The sequence below is a fragment of the Lutjanus erythropterus genome, chromosome 16, assembly GCF_056507025.1.
Source record: "Lutjanus erythropterus isolate fLutEry1 chromosome 16, fLutEry1.hap2, whole genome shotgun sequence".
Classification (NCBI taxonomy): Eukaryota; Metazoa; Chordata; class Actinopteri; order Lutjaniformes; family Lutjanidae; genus Lutjanus; species Lutjanus erythropterus.
Genome location: NC_139332.1, coordinates 24,449,700 through 24,468,160, shown reverse-complemented (window position 1 = coordinate 24,468,160; position 18,461 = coordinate 24,449,700). Strand labels below are relative to the sequence as shown.

At 40.6% G+C, this 18,461-nt stretch overlaps 1 protein-coding gene across 5 annotated transcripts in view; it reads left to right on the top strand.

Annotated features, from left to right (window-relative positions):
* The window catches only part of LOC146313145 (RNA-binding motif, single-stranded-interacting protein 3), a 400,986-nt gene that overhangs the window by 98,919 nt on the left and 283,606 nt on the right, over positions 1-18,461 (top strand). The window lies entirely within an intron of this gene.

Sequence of the window (18,461 nt, the reverse complement as noted above, 5' to 3'; positions counted from 1 at the left end):
GATAATTCCTGATAGCAGAGGCAGATGTGTAATGTACATGTGTGGGGCTGAAGAAGGAGCCTCATGGAGACTTTGTGATGAAGTACATTAGCTTACATTTTCGAGTCTGAGTCTCTTTCATCAGCCCTTGAATGAAGAGCATTGCTCATTCCCCAAATACTGCAATGATTCATCTTTGCCATGAGCTAGAATGGGCTTTGTCTCAGTAATTAATTTAGCTCTCGGGACAGCAGTTGGAATGAGTCGTGTCTTCAAGGCCTAATTAAAAGAAGATTGTCAAACATATTCTAGGTCACACAGCTCAGAATCTCCAACCATTTAAAAGGGATTTTTAGGCACCGCCACCTTGTCCTTCGTGGACCATTTTGCTGGCTGATAGAGTGTGGGCTGCAGAGTGAAAAACAAATGGCTTTATTTGTTTTGTTGATTTCTTCAGGCACCACTTGAAAATTGAGACACTAGATGTTTTGTTTATTATCGGCTGCTCGAGTCAATAACTCAATCCACCAATGGCCTTGCATGTCTTTGTGTCTGTCTGAGGATGGTTTATTTGAAATCGCTCAGAAATTTCATGATTCTGTTTTGTGGAAAATAGCCGCACAATTAACTTCCCACACTCACCCGAATGAAAACGTAACTGTGCATGAATACCTTGGGTTTAGGATCACTTTCTCTAAAATAACACACAAATTGGGGGTGGAAACACAGATATTGGCACCGCATTCATCATAACACATCAGCTGGAGTACTCATTTTATTGAACCAGTCGGACCGACAGACTGACGGGCAGGAAGTGTCTATCTTATCTGCCCTCATAATGAGAATCAATGACTTTAGTTACAGGCACAGAATGGCTCTAACAGTACACACACTTGCACACACACACACACACTCACACACACACACAGGTTCTGAACAATTAAGCGTGAGCTGTCGGGCTTAGTGCCTGGGTCCATTGTAAGCGCTCTAAACCTGTTAGACTGTGACAGACCATTAAAAGGCTGCCAAGGCTTCCTTAATTTGCTTCAACAGTGCACACTGAGGCAGAGTGACTGAGTGCCGTAAGTGTGTCTCTGTATATGAATGTGCATTTACGTCTTATGACACTCCTTAGCTGAACAACCCCATTCCCCCTTTCTGTGGCCATCGCCGGCGCCACAGCGACGCTCACACACATATACAGCTTTACAGTACTGTATCAACACCATCGAATTACTGCAATATAGGGTTTGCCTCATTTTTTATTTTGGAATTATCCTATAATGGCCAATTTCTGTTTATTTAGGCAAATGCATCAAACCATTAAGACTCCTGCCAACACTAATGTGTTTTCTGAGTCAGTATATTCTGTAAATTGTTAGGAGCACAATGTAAACAACAGTAATTATCTTTGCATTGGAAGGCATTGCTACAGTAATTTGAAGCCTGTATCCCCAGTGCTTGTCAGTTTATATATTGTTAATATATCCATTACAATTATGCAGTGTTGTTAAACACAGAGACCTCACATTTGTCATCAATATAGATGTTTTCTGTACTTTATTATGAAATGTTTATCTGTTTTTTTTTTTGTCTACACCTGTCCTTACTGGCAGCGCCAGTGAAATCTGGTAAAAACTGTCAGTGGAAGTGGAAATAACAGAACATGTTTTCACACCATGTTTGTGCTTTCACGCATTTGAAATCAGCAGCATAAGCCCAGTAGATCACACTTTTTTAAGTGGTTTATTCTTCAGTTTTTGCTGTGTTTGGTTCAAATATCCAGAAAACATTCAATTGCCACCTTAGCTGTCATGCAGATACACAGAGTCACATATTTTAACTGAGGCAGTTCATTATAAGCAACTACAACTGTAAAGGTGGGTTCACACCAGCCTTGTTTAATTCTGTTGAAACCTAGAGCATTTACCTCCTTGGTGCGGCGTCTTTGGGTTGGTGTGGATGCTGGATTTTGCTCTGCTCTCTGGTCTTGGACCGCTATGACGCAAACTCAGGAGCAGTTCAGTTCTGATGTGAACACGACTCAAACCAATCACAGAAATGTACCATTGTATGTGTCATTTCATTGGTTTAAAAATGTTTCAACTTCCTGTTTTGGTGACCGGGTGAAGTAGTTGCATGTTTGCTACCAAAATGCAAGTTGACAGGGGACAAACCTGGACGCGTGACATTCATATGCATGGTGCATCTGCTGGTATGTGCTCCAGATCAACACCACCATGAAGAGAACTTCTGAATTTTGCTTTTGTGAACCAAGGCAGTTTATTTCATTGCGTGTTCGGCCATTTAAAACAATAGCTGTACTTCAAAATGGGCCTGTCAGATGCTTTCCATGCATGTGGACCTTAAGACTTAGATCTAGATTGTAAAAGTAACTGAATATCTCTTTAAATGCAATTGCAACTGACTGGATTCTAACCAAATTTACACGGTCATGGTGACAGAGCACTTTGTCCGCCAGTGCACCAGTCCAGCTCATAGGGAGAACTCATGCCTTTGACACTTGTGAATAAATGCTTTTTGGGCGGATGTTTCACCTATCAGGCATTTCCTGTCGTGACCAGAGCTTGGTGTTCTCCCCCATTAGGAATCAGAAGCCCTGGGCCACAGGATCCCGAGCGCCAGACCACAGGAATATCCAGAATCTGACAGAGCTTCCAAGCCTCCGCATGTTTCATTTCCTATTTCACAAGAGCGGGCGGTCCATGCAAATTCCTGGCTGCGGTATGCCACCAGTCTTCATTTAGCAGCGGTTCGTGGTTGATATTAGATGTTGGACACAATGGGAGATGTTAGGGGGTGGATTAGGAAGGGTGCTGGCAGATCTTAGAGGGATTTAAATGGGTGTCTTCTCTTGTTCAGATCATGTGGACTGTCATATTTACATGTCATTGCTGGCTCACTGCCTTCTCTTGGCCATGTTTAATGGCAAATTCGGAGCATCTCATCTGTGAAATCGCTCTTCAGCAAATCAGTTTGCACCTGTTACTTTCTGTTCAGGTGATTAGTCAATGACAGGGCAAGGCAGGGGAACATAAATCACACATCCTGAGCTGTAGATGTGACCTTAATTCGTAATGTTTCACTCTGATCATGCCCTGGTTTTCAGCTGCACATACAGACACCCGCACACTCACACACATTGACATCCGTGCACAGATGGGTTTTCATATATGGCTGCCTGGGGCTGTAGTATTGGCTTTAAAAACACCCATAACATCTGTAAAGCATTACGGCTGATTATACTGGTCCTTCAGTGCAATCATGCAATATGGGCATGAGCGATGGCTGAACATGAACCGTATGGGAAAGAAAAAGATGATGAGACTTCTGCTTTTCTGATGAAGGCAGGAGGCCCATGGCTCCGTCCACACACGAACACACCCTTACACATTAATTTGGCAACATCAGACTTTATTATTTATGTATTGGTGAAGACCTTACATTAATTCCTCAGCCCTGTCACATACTCACATGCTTCTTTTTAGGCTCACTGCGGTTCCAGGCAAAGGAACAAGAGGGTATGATTTAGATCATCCAGAAATAACGGCAATATGTGCATGTTTTATATAAATAAAAAGGACTTCTTTTTCAGTTTTGTCAGACTTCCCGTATATTGCAAGTGCATGGACAGGATGGTATGTTTTTCTGGCTGTTTGACGCTTTAAGCCATGGTTTAAGTACAATCTGAAAACAGGGGCACTTGAGCAACAAACAAGACTTGGCTAGTAATTTAGTCTGCAGTTAAAGCTGTAGTTGGCAGTTTATTTTTGGTGTCATTGAGCAAGAATTCCATAATAACATTTCAGCATATTGTAATTCGAGTTTTCAGAGAGAAAAACTCGACTTCTGCACCTCCTCTTGTCTGTTTTCGGGCTTTAGAAAATCCAGCCTGTGACGGGAGACTTTGGATCATTACAGGTCATTTCAGGCAGAGGGCATTCCTATTGGCTGTTCTTCAAGTGCAGACACGCACGCACATCCTGTCAGATAGTGAAAGCCTGATTCAGTGGCAGAAAATCCTTCAACTTGTGGTAAATTTCCAGTCCTTCCTTTGCCTACAATGGCGTATAGTAGAAAACAGGTGTGTCAACATTTCTGAGTTCCACATGGAGCTTCAGGCTCATTAAATTTGATGCCATGTTGGTTGTATTAACAAGTGGCAAAGAGGCATGAGGACAAACAGTGGGGAATAACTTTTGACGAGGGACAGTGTGTGTGTGTGTGTGTGTGTTTGGTGTACTAGCCTCTTATCTTGCTGTTAGATACCTCTCAGCTGCCTCTGAAGCCGTGTGTACTCTGCCCTGGGGCCGCAAAACACTGGAGTGGCGTCTTTGAGAAGACGAGTCGTGGTGAGAGAGACCAGAGTCTTGGCGAGGCTCACAACATAGAGAGCGAAGAAAGGTTTCACAGGGCAACCAACTTCTTCTGCTGGAAGAGGCTAAGTGGAGTGAAATGACGTAGAAGGTTTTGTCTTGTGTATGTTCAGTTGTTGTCTACTGTACTTTAATAAGTAAACTAGGTGACATGTTGTTAGAACACAGTCCATGCACAGGGACCATGGACATTTTAACTTGTCATTAAAGGAAGATCACAGTTTTGACTAAGAACATTAACAAATCTATTTCCCAGTAAGCCATGTCTGTAAGCAAGGATGCACAACACTACCAATCAGATGTTTTGTTATTTAGACCTTTCATTTTACTGCTATAACTTTCAAAATGTTGGCTGTGACAAAATATAAATACATGGGATCTACCCCGATGATATCCCAAAATGTCATTAGGAGGTTACCATGATCAGTGTTCCTTCAGCATCATCCTCAAACCAAAAAATAGGGACCACTGTCATCTCATATCTCAACCAGAGTATAAACCCTCCTTATGTAGGTTAAAGCATGGCCTTTCCACAAACCAGACATTACACATATGTCCCACTAGTGGGAAAAAATGTGATTTGTAATGAACATTGCAGCATCAGCAGGTTTAGTGGCTAAATTTTTCATCTTGTCTTTGAAACTATACACCACTTTTTTGTCTGTGTGTGTGTGAATAAAAAAAAAAAACAGAAAATGCAGAAAATGTAATTTCAAAAGGAAGAATGTCTGAATCCATGATTCTGTTACCGTGTCAAGTTTTGCCGCTGAGCTAAGCTGCGGGGGTATTTTTTGATTTATTTAACAGCAGTGTCATTTTTAAAAGTTCCACTTTGTGTTGTTTTGGCAGCAGAAGCGCAGCGCTTGAACAAGTCTTGTTGGAGAAAAGCGCTTGATGGTTCACTTCTCTGTCTCCTCTGTGAAGCCACATACTGAGACACATAAAGGAAAGGCACACATGTTATTGCACACTTTGTTACTGCTATAAAACACAACAGTTTAATAGGACAAGGACCACAAAGCCTCTGCCCCGCAGTATTGACAAGTGTGAAAATTTTTCACCTGCTCCTTCACCTGGTCTCAAAGTGTTATTTAATGTTGTTACTTTTATTCTCTCTTCCACTAATTGCATTACACTCCACCTCTCCTCCCTCTAATAGTAAACAATTGTTTGTTGTGTGAAAGATAGAATCAGTGCATAACACTCTCCCTCCATTGGTCCTTTCCCAGCCTTGGTTGTGTGAAAGGTGGAAGGTTTGTTGGCGCTGGCTTTGCTCCATTTAGTTGGTACATTTTGATGACTTCAGTACGACTAATTATAGAGGCGCCGCCAAGGAGGCAATCTCAAAGTGCATCACCCTGAAAGTATTACACACTGATATCTAAATGTTACCCAGTGGAGTTGTACCATAATGTGAATGTTCTTAATCATCTACTATATGCTTTCTAGTACCACAGTGCCATCTGGCAGTGTTACACCACACAAATCCCATGATAATGTTCCAAAGAATGTACTGCATGTCAGAAGATATGCTACCCATTTTAAGTTGCCCTATAATGTATGTAAAGCATGCCAAGTATGCTTAATGTTAGTTAGCTTGCACTTCGGTACCCATTAAGTGTGTAAGTAAAACTGCATTTGTTCCAGCATTTAAAGTTAAAAAGACAAAAGACTTTAATCTCCCATGACCTAATTTCCCTTCTGGCAATTTAGAGAATTGTTCCATCTATGAGATATTAAGGTATAAAGAGACATTTATTTTAAATTGAACTGACCAGCTATATTATATGAAATAGTAGGGTAAACACAGGTGCTACCAATAATACTAATTAAGGTCCTGTTCTACTTTGGAAAACAATCAATGACATTACAAAGCATTACTTACTTAAAGCTGCATAACAAAGGAACAATGCATAGCTGTCCACTAGGGGGCAGTGGACACAAGCTGTAAGCACAACACTGACATACTATCACCTTATAAGTTGAAGGTGCTTTTGTTAGCAGAGAGTCACCTATTAATACATCTAGTAGATATGGTGCAACATTAGAATTCTTCTTTCCATCAACATATGTTTATGTGCATTTTGAAGTATCACATTAAAAAGGTTGATTTAAATTGCAAAAATTGATAAAACACTCAATTTCACAAAAAAATTGCTTTTAGGTGTGTTTTCTGCATACATTTGACTGATGTCCTTTTTAATGATCTCATCTTTTTGCTTGTGCCTATATTGCCTTGCTTATGATGAGTCAACTTCACAGCTATAGTGGATTGAAATTTGAAATTTGCTTAAAACTATTGATACATTGGTATGGAAAGACAGCTAATGTAAGTCCATAATTCGCTTTTATTTTAGCTCAGTTTTTGCTCTCCTTCAGCTCCTGAGTGCAGTCTCTACCTCTTTAGCTGCAAAATGCTCCACTATGTTTACCAGCCTGTCTCGAACTGTCTGACCTGCCATTTGGTGCTGGGCAGGTACCGTATGGTGGGTTTATCAGAGCCTTTTCTCTGAAGAGAGCTACATGCTGTGGCTGAAAATGACACTATGGCGAGAGGTGAGAGTAAACCAGACAGTCATACTGCAGGCCAGAAAACAAAAACAACAAGTTTAAAGAGTCTAAAGCTACGTAGAGCTAAGAGGAACTTAAATGTCCTGTGATAACCAGCATGAGAAACTCCTTTGATCTGTTATTGATAGAGACATATTGATAATTGCTGCTTTAAAGGTTAATTATCATTAGGAAGAAGCTGTTGCAGTAGTTGAAGGAGTTAACTATAATCCTTAAATCTGCAGGCACATATAAATATTTTGGAAAATTAAGTAATTGCTATTTTCTAATGTATCTAGGCTTAAATGACAGAATTTCATGTTTTTTTTCTCAAAACATGACCTTTAATTTGCACTTTGGACTCCAGAGATACATGAGTATAGTTATATCTGTGATTATCCCTGTTTAATACCCATACCTGGGCAATGTATCAAAGCCTAATTATCAAAGTTGTTAAATTTGATTCTTTTTTTTCCAGCAAGAAGATATAAAATCATTCTTAGAAAACTATTTTCTAAAACAAAATTTAATAAACTTCAAAAAAACAACACCTAGATCAAAGTCAGTGTCTTTGTCCACATATGCCACCATCTTTTTTGAATGTTGTCATAAAGTCGAGTACTTACTCACCTTTCCTTCAGTGTTTTTCGTGAAATAAAGTTCACCCACAGCCTGTCGAATGACTGTGTCCCCCAGGATACAGAAACCATTTAATGCAGCAGAAAAATATCCCAGTGGGTGACATGCCAGGTGGGTTGCCTGCATGGTCAGGGTCAACAGCCTTCACCTTTTTCTGCATGTTAAACCAAAAGCTGCAAAAAAAACAAAAAAAACAATCTGAATGACAATTATGAATAGAGCAAAGTTTCACCACTTGCTATTCTACGCCTCTGTGTGTTTTCTGTTATGTTAAAACAAATGCATGAGCAAAATGTCTTGTCTATTAATTCAGTGTTATTTTGTCCTGAAGCTTGTCTCTTCAGTTCTCTCTCTCTGTTTTCTTTGTCTCCTGGGCTTCATGCTTTGCATGCAGAGGATGAGACACCGGGGGAGGTTAAGAGAGGAGCTGGAATGGAGTTCTGCTCCATTTACCACCCTGAAATATTCCTCTTAGAACGACACACTCTGTTTTCTCTCTCTCCTTACTCTCGGCACTGTTTCTCACTCTGCCTGTCCCCTCCCTCTCACTTCTCATCTCTGCGTGACATGTGGTCATTTCACTTCATTCCAGGATGGCTTAGCAGTGCTTTAAAACATTGCTGCTGTCCTCCCATCCCATCCCGCTCAATTGCAGGCAGCATTGAGCTTCATAGGCCTATACGGATCTGTTCCTGCCAGCTATAACTCACCATTTCCCAATCTCCAATCTCTATCTGCTGTGGGCAGAACCTTCAGCACCTTTCTCTATTGCTTCACTATTTTACTGTTCTACCTGTGCGCCTCCGACACGCTTGCCCATTCACACAACTTACCCTCCCCCACGCACACAAACTACGGCTGCACAATATGAGGAAAAACGTCATATAGCAATTATTTTGACAGATATTGCGATTGGGATATGATTTACAATTAGTGGGAATGATCATTTTTGCAGCACAATCTTCTCTTTCACTGAAAAGAACTATTAGAATGATGATGATGTGACATTTGTTGGGGCATGTACCAAACAAACATCTTTCATTCTGCAGAAGAAGATTTGTAGACCAGGACATCTCTGCAGCACAACAGTACTTCATTATCATGCTGTTTTGTTGCACATTTTACCTTTCTCAAAAAGTTGCAGATTCTGCAATGTGGATATTTGCGCTTGGCCACATTGCAATTTCAGTAGTATTTATATTAATTGTGCAGCCCTAACTCACACACACATACACATGCTCTCAGGTATACAAGCATCTTCTCATTCATGTATAATTTATGCCCAGGATATTCTGTGTAAAACTGTCAGATGCTTACATATCTTCCTACTTTTTGATGCATAAGCACTCTCAAAACAGAAAAAAGTAGCACACAGTTGCACTGACAAGAATGAATGATTTTGCACTTAGATCTATTTAGGGCATTAACACAATGAATAAAACAAAATGCATATGATACACTCTGAGTGCTGTGATGAAGCTTTGATAGACCTCTTTTTATTTCTCTGCTGTGGCAGTTCTGAGTCGTTTTTGCCTTTTTCTGTGTGGTTTGCTGCCTTCTTCGTATTCTAAACAATGTGGATTTTGAATATTTTGGCTTAGCACATCCACACGGGAAATATCTATTGTTTAAACTCACACTCTCTCTGCTTGTGCAGCACTTAATTCCTTATTATGCAGAGATTTTCTTGGCATCATCTCTCTCTCATCTACATGAATGTAGCTATACGCTGTCCTTGGCAGTGGGAGTCGAGCTGGTTCACAAAAGGACATGTCTGGCTCTCAGTTGCAGTTTATATGTTATATTAGGGTTAGCGTGAGGCCACACAGGAAGTCTGATCTCAGAGCTCCGCTGAAGTGTTTTCACCTTTGGTGTCAGAATAACCTTGACTCTCCTGTGATCTCCAAGTTTCCTCAGAGACATTTTGCTTTACTTACTATTTTCTCTCAGAGAAAAATAGAGACACACTACACACTCACCAGCACACACACAGAACTGCCACAGCTGTAGAAACACCTAACTTTAAAGGTCCAGTGTGAAAGATTTACAGGAATTTATTGGCAGTATATGGCAGAAATTGAATATAACATTCATAAAGATTTTTATTAGTGTTTAATCACTTGAAAATAAGAATTTTGTTAACGATACCTTAGAATGAGCCCTTTATATCGACAGAGGACAGGGGTCCTCTTCCATGGAGGCCTTCATGTTGCTCCATCATGTTTCTGCCATTGATATAATATATAGATGGACACCATGAGAGTTCTCCAAAAGTGGAACCATAACATTTTGATTCGCCACCTGGTCACTGACTGCATTACAGGTCATAAATCCAGCCCAGAGGGGATATGGGCCAAACTAAAATATCAAAGTACAAGTCAAATAATTTTTTTTCCAAAGATGGTTTATCTCATTTTAGGTAGTTCTTTTTACACCCAAATGGGTGGGTTGGGATTAAATAACTTCCAAATTCACAAAAACAAATACTCGCAGACTTATCAGCATGGTCAATGATGTACACTTACAGATTAACTCGCTACAAACTTGCTACTCAACTACTTCACGTATCTACTGAACCTGCTGCGGCTTCATCGTCCCTAGAGACTGTAAATCACCTCAGTATTGTATTCCCTGTTGTCCAACTGGTTGTTGCAGGTCTTGAAGGCTGTGTCCCAGTCTTTAAGGACACGTAACTGAGGTACCTCGCTACTGGCAGCTACAGCACAGTTAGTGACAGTGCCCTGGTGACTACAGTACTAAAAGAGAAAAGGTCTGTCTTGCAACAATCAATCAGTTAATTCAACAGACTAATGAAAACTTGGTCGACTACACTCTTTTCACCAATTCTCCACAGAGGCACAGAACAAACAAACCAAACACTGGCTTGTTTTTTGTAAATTTCGTGACTGGGTTTTCCCCACACGCTCGGGAGGCAAGGGTGAGATGAGGTGGTTGCAGTCTGCAAGCTCACCACTAGATGCTGCTAAATCCTACGCACTGGTGCTTAAAATGTAGTTTCACAAGCACTACAGCACAGGCAAAATGCTGCGAAGCACAGCTGCACACTTGCACACTTGCATACACACATGTAAAATCCATCCTGGCTGTGGGCCTCTATTCCCAGAACTAAATCATTTGTAACAGCTCTGATCTTTTCTCAGAATCACGTTAATCAGGAAATGAGTCGGTCAGTATGACTTGTATATACATTTCACATTTGGAGTCGAGTTCTAGTAAGCGTACGCAATAGACTCTTTTAGGTCTATTGCCTGTCCCTGGTTGGGTGTAGTAAGAGGTGCTGTGACTCATTTTTACTCATGCACGTCTGGTCTCATATTTCCTCCCCATTAGGCCTGCATTGCTCTCCTCTGTGTTGTGATAGAGGCTAATGACTCACTGGAAATCTGCCTGGTGTTTATCAAATGTCTCAGTGCAGGGCCGGTGGTCCGGAGTCAGTCTGCCCTTTTTACATTATAATGACGTATTAGATAAACAGCCAAAAGCAGGTGATGAGACCATCATATAGAAAGAAATATAAAGAGGAGCACTCTGCAATCATATCTTCGCGATATCACTCTGCTCTTTGCGCTGTGGAAAATTATACTCTCAGAGGGGGAATGTGTTGAATTACCTCAGGCTGTCATCCGTTAGTGCACTGATAAGAATGTATTAAGAAATTGTGTGTGTCAGAGATGTGGTGAACTTACACACATAATGTTAAAATATCTGTTCGCGGAGTTTAGAAATGAGGCAGGTGGGTGCAGCGAGTACGTCATTCGGTGTGTGTCCTTCCTGTATTTCTGGTCAGCTTCTCAGATAACAATGTTTCAGGAGGGAAGCTTGAATGGATGCCAGTTTCAATTTGTTGATGCTCGAGAAACATAAAGCCTTAAAAATAGACAGTAGAATAGACAGAGCAACGATGACCCCAACCAAGGACTACTGTTTTGAAGCCTTGAGTGTGGCATTATGGGGGTTGCCATCTGCTTTTTTTTTTAAAAGTCAGAGCATGTACAGTACCAACAACAGTGTGGAGTGTGGATGTACTGCGACATAGGTTGTGCTTGGATTTTGCTTGTCTGTTGAGCAGGAAATAATAGGAGCCTGCTTGGTTGCAATTAAGTGAGAAATAAGCAATATAGTAACCGAATCTTTCCAACCATAACCAAGTGCTTTTTGTTTATCTCTAAACCCATCCAGATCATAACCACAGTGTTGTTACATTATAAAACATAATTAGTTTGTACAACATGCAAAATGTACAAACAATGCGTACAAATCTTGCAAGAGTTTGGGAAATTTTGGCTTCCCTTCTAGACATGACCAAGCCACATCTTTCTCATATTACAACTAACCAGTACACTAAAATATGTTTCTGAAAAGGTTTTAAGTGAGAAACAGGCCAAGTAGTGACAGAATCTTGATCCAAGTTTTGGTTGACACCCCCTGGTTTGACAGTTTGAGCAGAGTTTTGAGTGGCTTTGTCAGAAACCAGAAACACAGTCCAATCTTGAACTTGTATTACGGCTAAACAGTACACTAAATTGTGTTTCTGAAAATATTTTACATGAGAAGTAGGCAGTTACAGAGTTTTGATCCATATTTGATCAGCACTGTCTAGCTTCACAGATAAATTTTGAGTTTCGCGAGCCCTGTGTGTTGCACTGGATGGAGTCACTGAGAATGACTTGCTAATCACACTGTAAGACCACCCTAAAGAATACCTTGTGTTATCATCTAGTTTACTTTTAATAGGACGAACATTTAAAAAAAAAAAAGAACATCATACCGTCTGACTTCTTTTTTGCTACCAGCAGAGCCTCCCCCTGCTGGCCATTAGCAATAATGCAGGTTTAAGGCTCTTCTGCATTGGATTCACTTTTCTACACCCAGAAGTTTATATGTCAAGGTAGCATAACTTGGGGACACTACGCTCATGTTTAGGGCTTCCAGGGCTGGGTCGCCCATGCATACATGATAGAACAAGAAACTGAGCGGTCAGCTGCCAGACTAAAGACAAATTGTGCGGCCCACCTATTTTCTCTCTGCTCCAGCTCCAAATCCAAATCCAATGCTCTTCACTTGACCAGCTCACTCTCCTTGGTCTGTCACCACTTTTCGTTGGAGCTCCATTGACAGTTCCTTTTGTAAACATAAAACACATGGACAATACTTGGAAACAAAGCTTTACATGGAAAAGGGGAAATTTCTCTTCCTCTCGGAGTCCCACACCTGTTCCCTATCGTCACACTTAATTTCTTTGGCACACCCCTTTCACACTAACACTTGCTCTGTGACTAGATAAACCCACCCCCTGTCCTCACCGCCATGCAGGACAGCCAATCAGCAACCAGTGTGTCGAGACACTCAGTCCACTTATTCTACTGTCTACTGACCTACGTTTGTTTCCAGATTATGTTTCTGATTGAAGTGACACCACGATTTGAATTAGAGACTGCTTCTCTTTGCAAATGTAATTTGTCTTTGACTTGTTGAATTCAGATGTTGTTAATCACATAATCAAGTTATAATCACACCATGGGAATGAGCTGCAGGAAACAGTGTTCAGACAAAATGAAACTGTAGAACCACATCAGAGGTTATCCGTCCTCTTTTCTGTCTGTGGTTTGTGCTGCTTTTCTTTTCAATTTAAGTAAACATGCCAAAATCTGTGGTTTTCTTGTAGGCCTCATACGCTGAATATTTGAAGTTATTAAATCATCTCCTCCTTTTTTTTTTTTTTTTTTGCAGTTGGACTTGGCATCAGCGTCTTAACATGCCTTCAAGTTTGGCTAAATTAGATTTACTTTAATGAAAGGAGAAAAAAAATTGCTTTTTATAGCGACAGTACAGTTTCATACAAACTTCATCATCTGTACTGAGTGCTCAGTGATCTTCTGTGGTACGATGAATCAAGCAACATCTGTTTATCAGTCTGTTCCTAATTGGAGTAATCATAAACATTCAGTTATGTTCTCTCAGATTATTGTAAACTATAGTCAGAGGAGCTCTGCTGTAATCCATAATACACGCACAGTTTTAGATGCTAAGATCTGTCTGGCAGCAGCATGTGCACATCGACCATGTCATATTTGGACGAGTAAGATCATCTTTCACTTGATCATGGACAGAACCCCCCGGGGAAGCTGGTTAGTCATGCCACATCAGTAGGTTTGCATAAAACATGTAAGATGATCTTCTCGTGCTCGGGTATCTCCCAGTAGAACCACTGCCAAAAGCAAAAGGGTTTTTCCAGGAATACCAGGCCCTGCTGTTCCCTAACTCCACGTCCCTCCTCTTCCCCCGTGCCTCCATTCTTCCAGCCCTCCTCCTCCTCCTCCTCTCCCACCTCGCCTCCCCTGGCACTGCGCCAGTCTTCCCTCAAATTCCACGCATCTGGTCATTTCTGGGAAACACCCATGACAGAATTGTCCAGCCCACAGGAAACAAAGCCTCTTGGTTTCTGCAGCAGCTTGAGGAAAGCCAGTAGTCGCCTTCGGAGAAGGGTCGGGCAGTAGGGCAAGGTCGCTCTGGACTTTCTAGGAATTCTTTTTGGATGGGAACATCATGTAGATCTGTACTGTTTTTGTGTTTAAAGGGGAACATCAAGCTTTTTTTGTTCTTGTTTTTATGCCTTCATCTCTCGCCTTTCTCTCTTTTGAATAGAGATTTCAGGACATTAACAGAATAACTGGTGTTGTCAGAGCAGTCAATGAGCAAAAGGGCAGCTCTTTTAGGACACTAATATTTCCACGGATGTTCACATAATCAAAATATCTTACCAAAAAGCTCAATTTAATGCTGTGCAGACTTGCTCTGGTTCTGACAGGAGGTCACACTGTGATCATGCTGAAGTTTTCTTTTACTAGACTTGTCTGATTCTCTGGAGGGGAACTGTAACTACTTAACACCTTCAGGGGCACGATACACCTTCCACGATCTTCCTCTTTCTCTATTTTAAAGTGTTGTGAATGACTCACTCGTGCTCTCAATTTAGAAAATGAATCAGCGAGCATCAGAGGAAGACCTCAGAACAGAGGAGCAGCAGATGGCTTTGGCTTTGTTTTATGAAAATGTTGGACAGAGCAGGCTGCACAGTATTAGTAAATATTTCTTAGTGTAGGTGTTCAAATGTTTAAAAGAGCAGAGAGGCACTCTTTTAGGTTCATCTTGACAAATCGGCTTGTAAGTCAGATCAGTTCTTGTTCACAGAATGTTCTTTGAAATAATCTTGCACTTACTGTGTTGTTCTCAATGGCAAGCCCTCGTGTGCACTAGTGCACAAAGTAGGCTGAAATAAAAACAAATCTTGGTAGAAATCACTTCAAACCTACCTGCTTGTATCATTTAAATATCTGGGTATTTTGTTGTGAAAGTTTGTTAAAGATCCAAAGTAAAATTAGCCAGTCATGATCTAGTCTTGTGCAGAAAAATGTCATGAGTTTTATTTTGAAATGAATGTTTAAAATATGTAAATACAGTTGCAAAACAGGAACAATATAGCAGTCGGTAGCAGTCCTTTTATAAAATAAAATAAAGATAATAAAATAACTAACCATATACAAACCATCCATCCATCCATCCATCTTCAACCGCTTATCTGAAATCGGGTGACAGAGGTAGCAGTTCCAGCAGGAGACTCCGGACATCCCCTTCCCTGGTTACATTAACCAGCTCTGACTGTGGGATCCCGAGGCGTTCCCAGGCCAGGGTGAAGATATTATCCCTCCACCAAGTCCTCGGTCTGCCCCGTGGCCTCCTCCCAGCTGGACGTGTCTGGAACACCTCCCTAGGGAGGCGACCAGGTGGCATCCTTACCTTACATGCCCGAACCACCTCAACTGGCTCCTTTCTATGTACAGCAGCAGCGACTCTACTCCAAGTTATACATACATACATATACATATACAAACCCAAAGTCCAAAAAAGTTGAGAGGCTGTTTAAAATGGAATACGGTGATTTACAAATTCTTTTCAGCTTTTATTCACTTGAATATGTTACAAAAATGTTTTGTAAATATACATTCATTCTGAGTTTGATGCCAGAAACAGGTTAACTGTTGCCAACAGGTTAACTGGTAACAGGTCCTATCCTCAAGTCGTTTACTAGCATGGATGGAGTGAGGTTCACCACTTTGTGAAAAACTGCATGGGAAAATATATCTATGTCTATGTATATGTTGGGCTTCTCTTACAGTATAAGCCAACCATCACACCATGGATTTGACTCTGCAGTGACCAGATATTGCATCAGTATTAATAATACAAGATCAGAGAGATACTCACTCACCCTTTCTCTCTTTCCATGAAATAGTTGGCTGCATATCACCTCTCTGTGACGTCAGTCCCACTGATTCAGACCAGAGCACTTGCATCACCACCAGAGCAAAACACTCACATCCAGTCTTCAAGGTCTGCTTCCACAGAGACGCAGCGCCGACATTTATTTATTTAAAGACAACGTGCATAACTCCTCTCCAGTCACATTTCTTGAAAGTGGCTTTATAAACTAACCTTTGCCAGCTTGCGGGTAGAAGCTGAAAGTTCATGTCAGTTGGTTCTCAAGGTAGTCTCCAGTGTTGTCTGTCGGGCCACAGGTCAAGTTCTTCAGTTTCAAGAGTCAAGTCTCAATTCTCGCCTCTTAATTCTTAATGGTTGGATCCATAAATATTAATGGCGTAGCTGACCAATGTCTGTGAAATAGTACTCTCCTGTGTTTCCATTCTGTGTAGACTAATTTGAATGAACCTGAGAAAAAGTTGGTCAGGTTGCGGTCATAAATAGTGGCAATTTGTTTGATTAGAAACATGGGTTTGGGTTAGGGCTGCAAGTAATGATTATTACCACTGATATTTAATTAATTATTTGTCTTAAACATGTTAGAAAATAGTAGGGATGCGACAACACCAAAAACTCAAGAGTGGATATCCCATCATAAAAAGACAATAATATGATATTTACTATATTAAAAAAAAATAAAGAAAAATGTCCAAAGTGATAAAATTGGAACTTAAAAAATCAAGTACATCTGAACATAATACAGTGAAAACACACTATCTATTACTTTTTTTTAAATTACTTTGATGGATTCTTATGCATAATAAGCAGCTCATTTGCATTTTTCCTCCATATTTGTACTCACCTTTTATTTCATAATTTGCAGCAGAAAAAATGATTTCTGGTCACATGTGGACAAAATCTGGGTGAAAATCAATTGAAACTGATCTAAACTCTGCTTGACTCCTTTTAAAAACTTCAGTATTGCTAAGTGAAAACGTAAAATGATGAGCCTTATCTATGAAATACAGAGACGACTTCACGTGGCTGCTCAGTGGACACACTGTGCTATAAAGACACATGAATCTTTTCTGCCTCTGTGCCTCCTTCAGGCTTCGTCTCCCAATCTGTCGTACCTTATTTTCTCTCTGTATCTCTCTTCTATTACTCTCTCCATTGGCCTTTGTCCATCTTACTGCCTTTGTTCTCTACTTTCCCCAGATGTTTATGTGTCTGGTTGATCCGGAGGCTGTTAATCTGGTAATCCACAATCGATATCGGCCTCATCTCTTTCCTACAGATAAAAATGGCCTATCTGATAAGTTTATTTTCTTTTGTATGTCTGTAAAAGGCTGCCCTCTCCCACCGAGCTTTGTTTTGGTCCCTGGGATTCTTCTGCTGGTATTGATTCAGTCTGTCCGCATGCACTGGGCCGTTTTAGACACATAACTCTGATGAAAATACGTGGCTTCTGCACGACAAACTCTTGTTCTTGTGAATAATCCGTATTACAAAATTTTCCTGTGATACATTTTTATGCAAGAAACGTAACTAAGAGGTGAAGAAAGTGTATCTTCTACAGCTGAACTCACTTATCTTGAGTGTTGCACTAGAAATATGTAATTAGGTTATTATGTTTTGAGAAGGAGACATCAGCCTCATGGGTTTTTGTGTAATGCTCTCAAGTGTAGCAGACAAAGCAAAAAACCCTAAACTCATCAAATTCCGGGGTCTATTTTCAGACGTGGAAATTGCCAAAGTATAATTGTTTTCAGTCCAGTAATTTCTTGGTGTGGTCTTTGGCTGCGGTTTTCCAGCAGGACTCATGTCAGGTAATTTAAATGAAAACAAAGCTGATTTGCTAATTGAGTGAAAACCGAGGCTCCTGAACTCGTGGCCTCGGAGTCACTGAGACACCGACGAGAACTTGAGGTTACTTCCTCTACGTGCCTGCGACTGTGCATGGATGCGTGTGTTTGATCTTGTTTGCAGATGTGTGAGTATATCCGTGGTTACTTGTGATCAGGCAAACACTCACTGACAGGACGTTGTTGTCATATTTTTGGTCGCAGTCATGGTCAAACAAAAAAGATTATTTCATCCGGTGTCATCTTTTGATGTTACTCAAAAAAGTTTTCCCTTCTCTTCCTCAGTTAATTCTCGGAGTTTGTTGTTCACTGCCTTCGCATGTAATGTTTGTTGTTATAGCTCTTAAAAGTGAGGACTGACTTCCTGTTTGTTGACTCCATAATGAAATCCGTATTCAGTTGTTTTACACCAAAACTTGACTATTAGAGCAGCAACTAATGATTATTTTCATTACTGAGTCATCTGTTAATCATTTTCTCAACTAATAAATTATTCCAAAGTGGCGTTGTCAAATGTTCTGTTTTGTCCACGACCCACAGACATTCAGTTTACATATAGAGGACTCAAGAAACCAGAAAATACTCTCGTTTTAGAAGCTGGGATCATAGAATCTAATTTAAGAACACAGTTTAAGTTGTTGTGTAACCTCGTGATCACGAGCAGCATCCACAACAAGCAAGCCTGTTATGATGGTACACAATCGAGCAATCTAAATTCTGGGCATGAAGATTATAAGATAAGGTGTTCTTC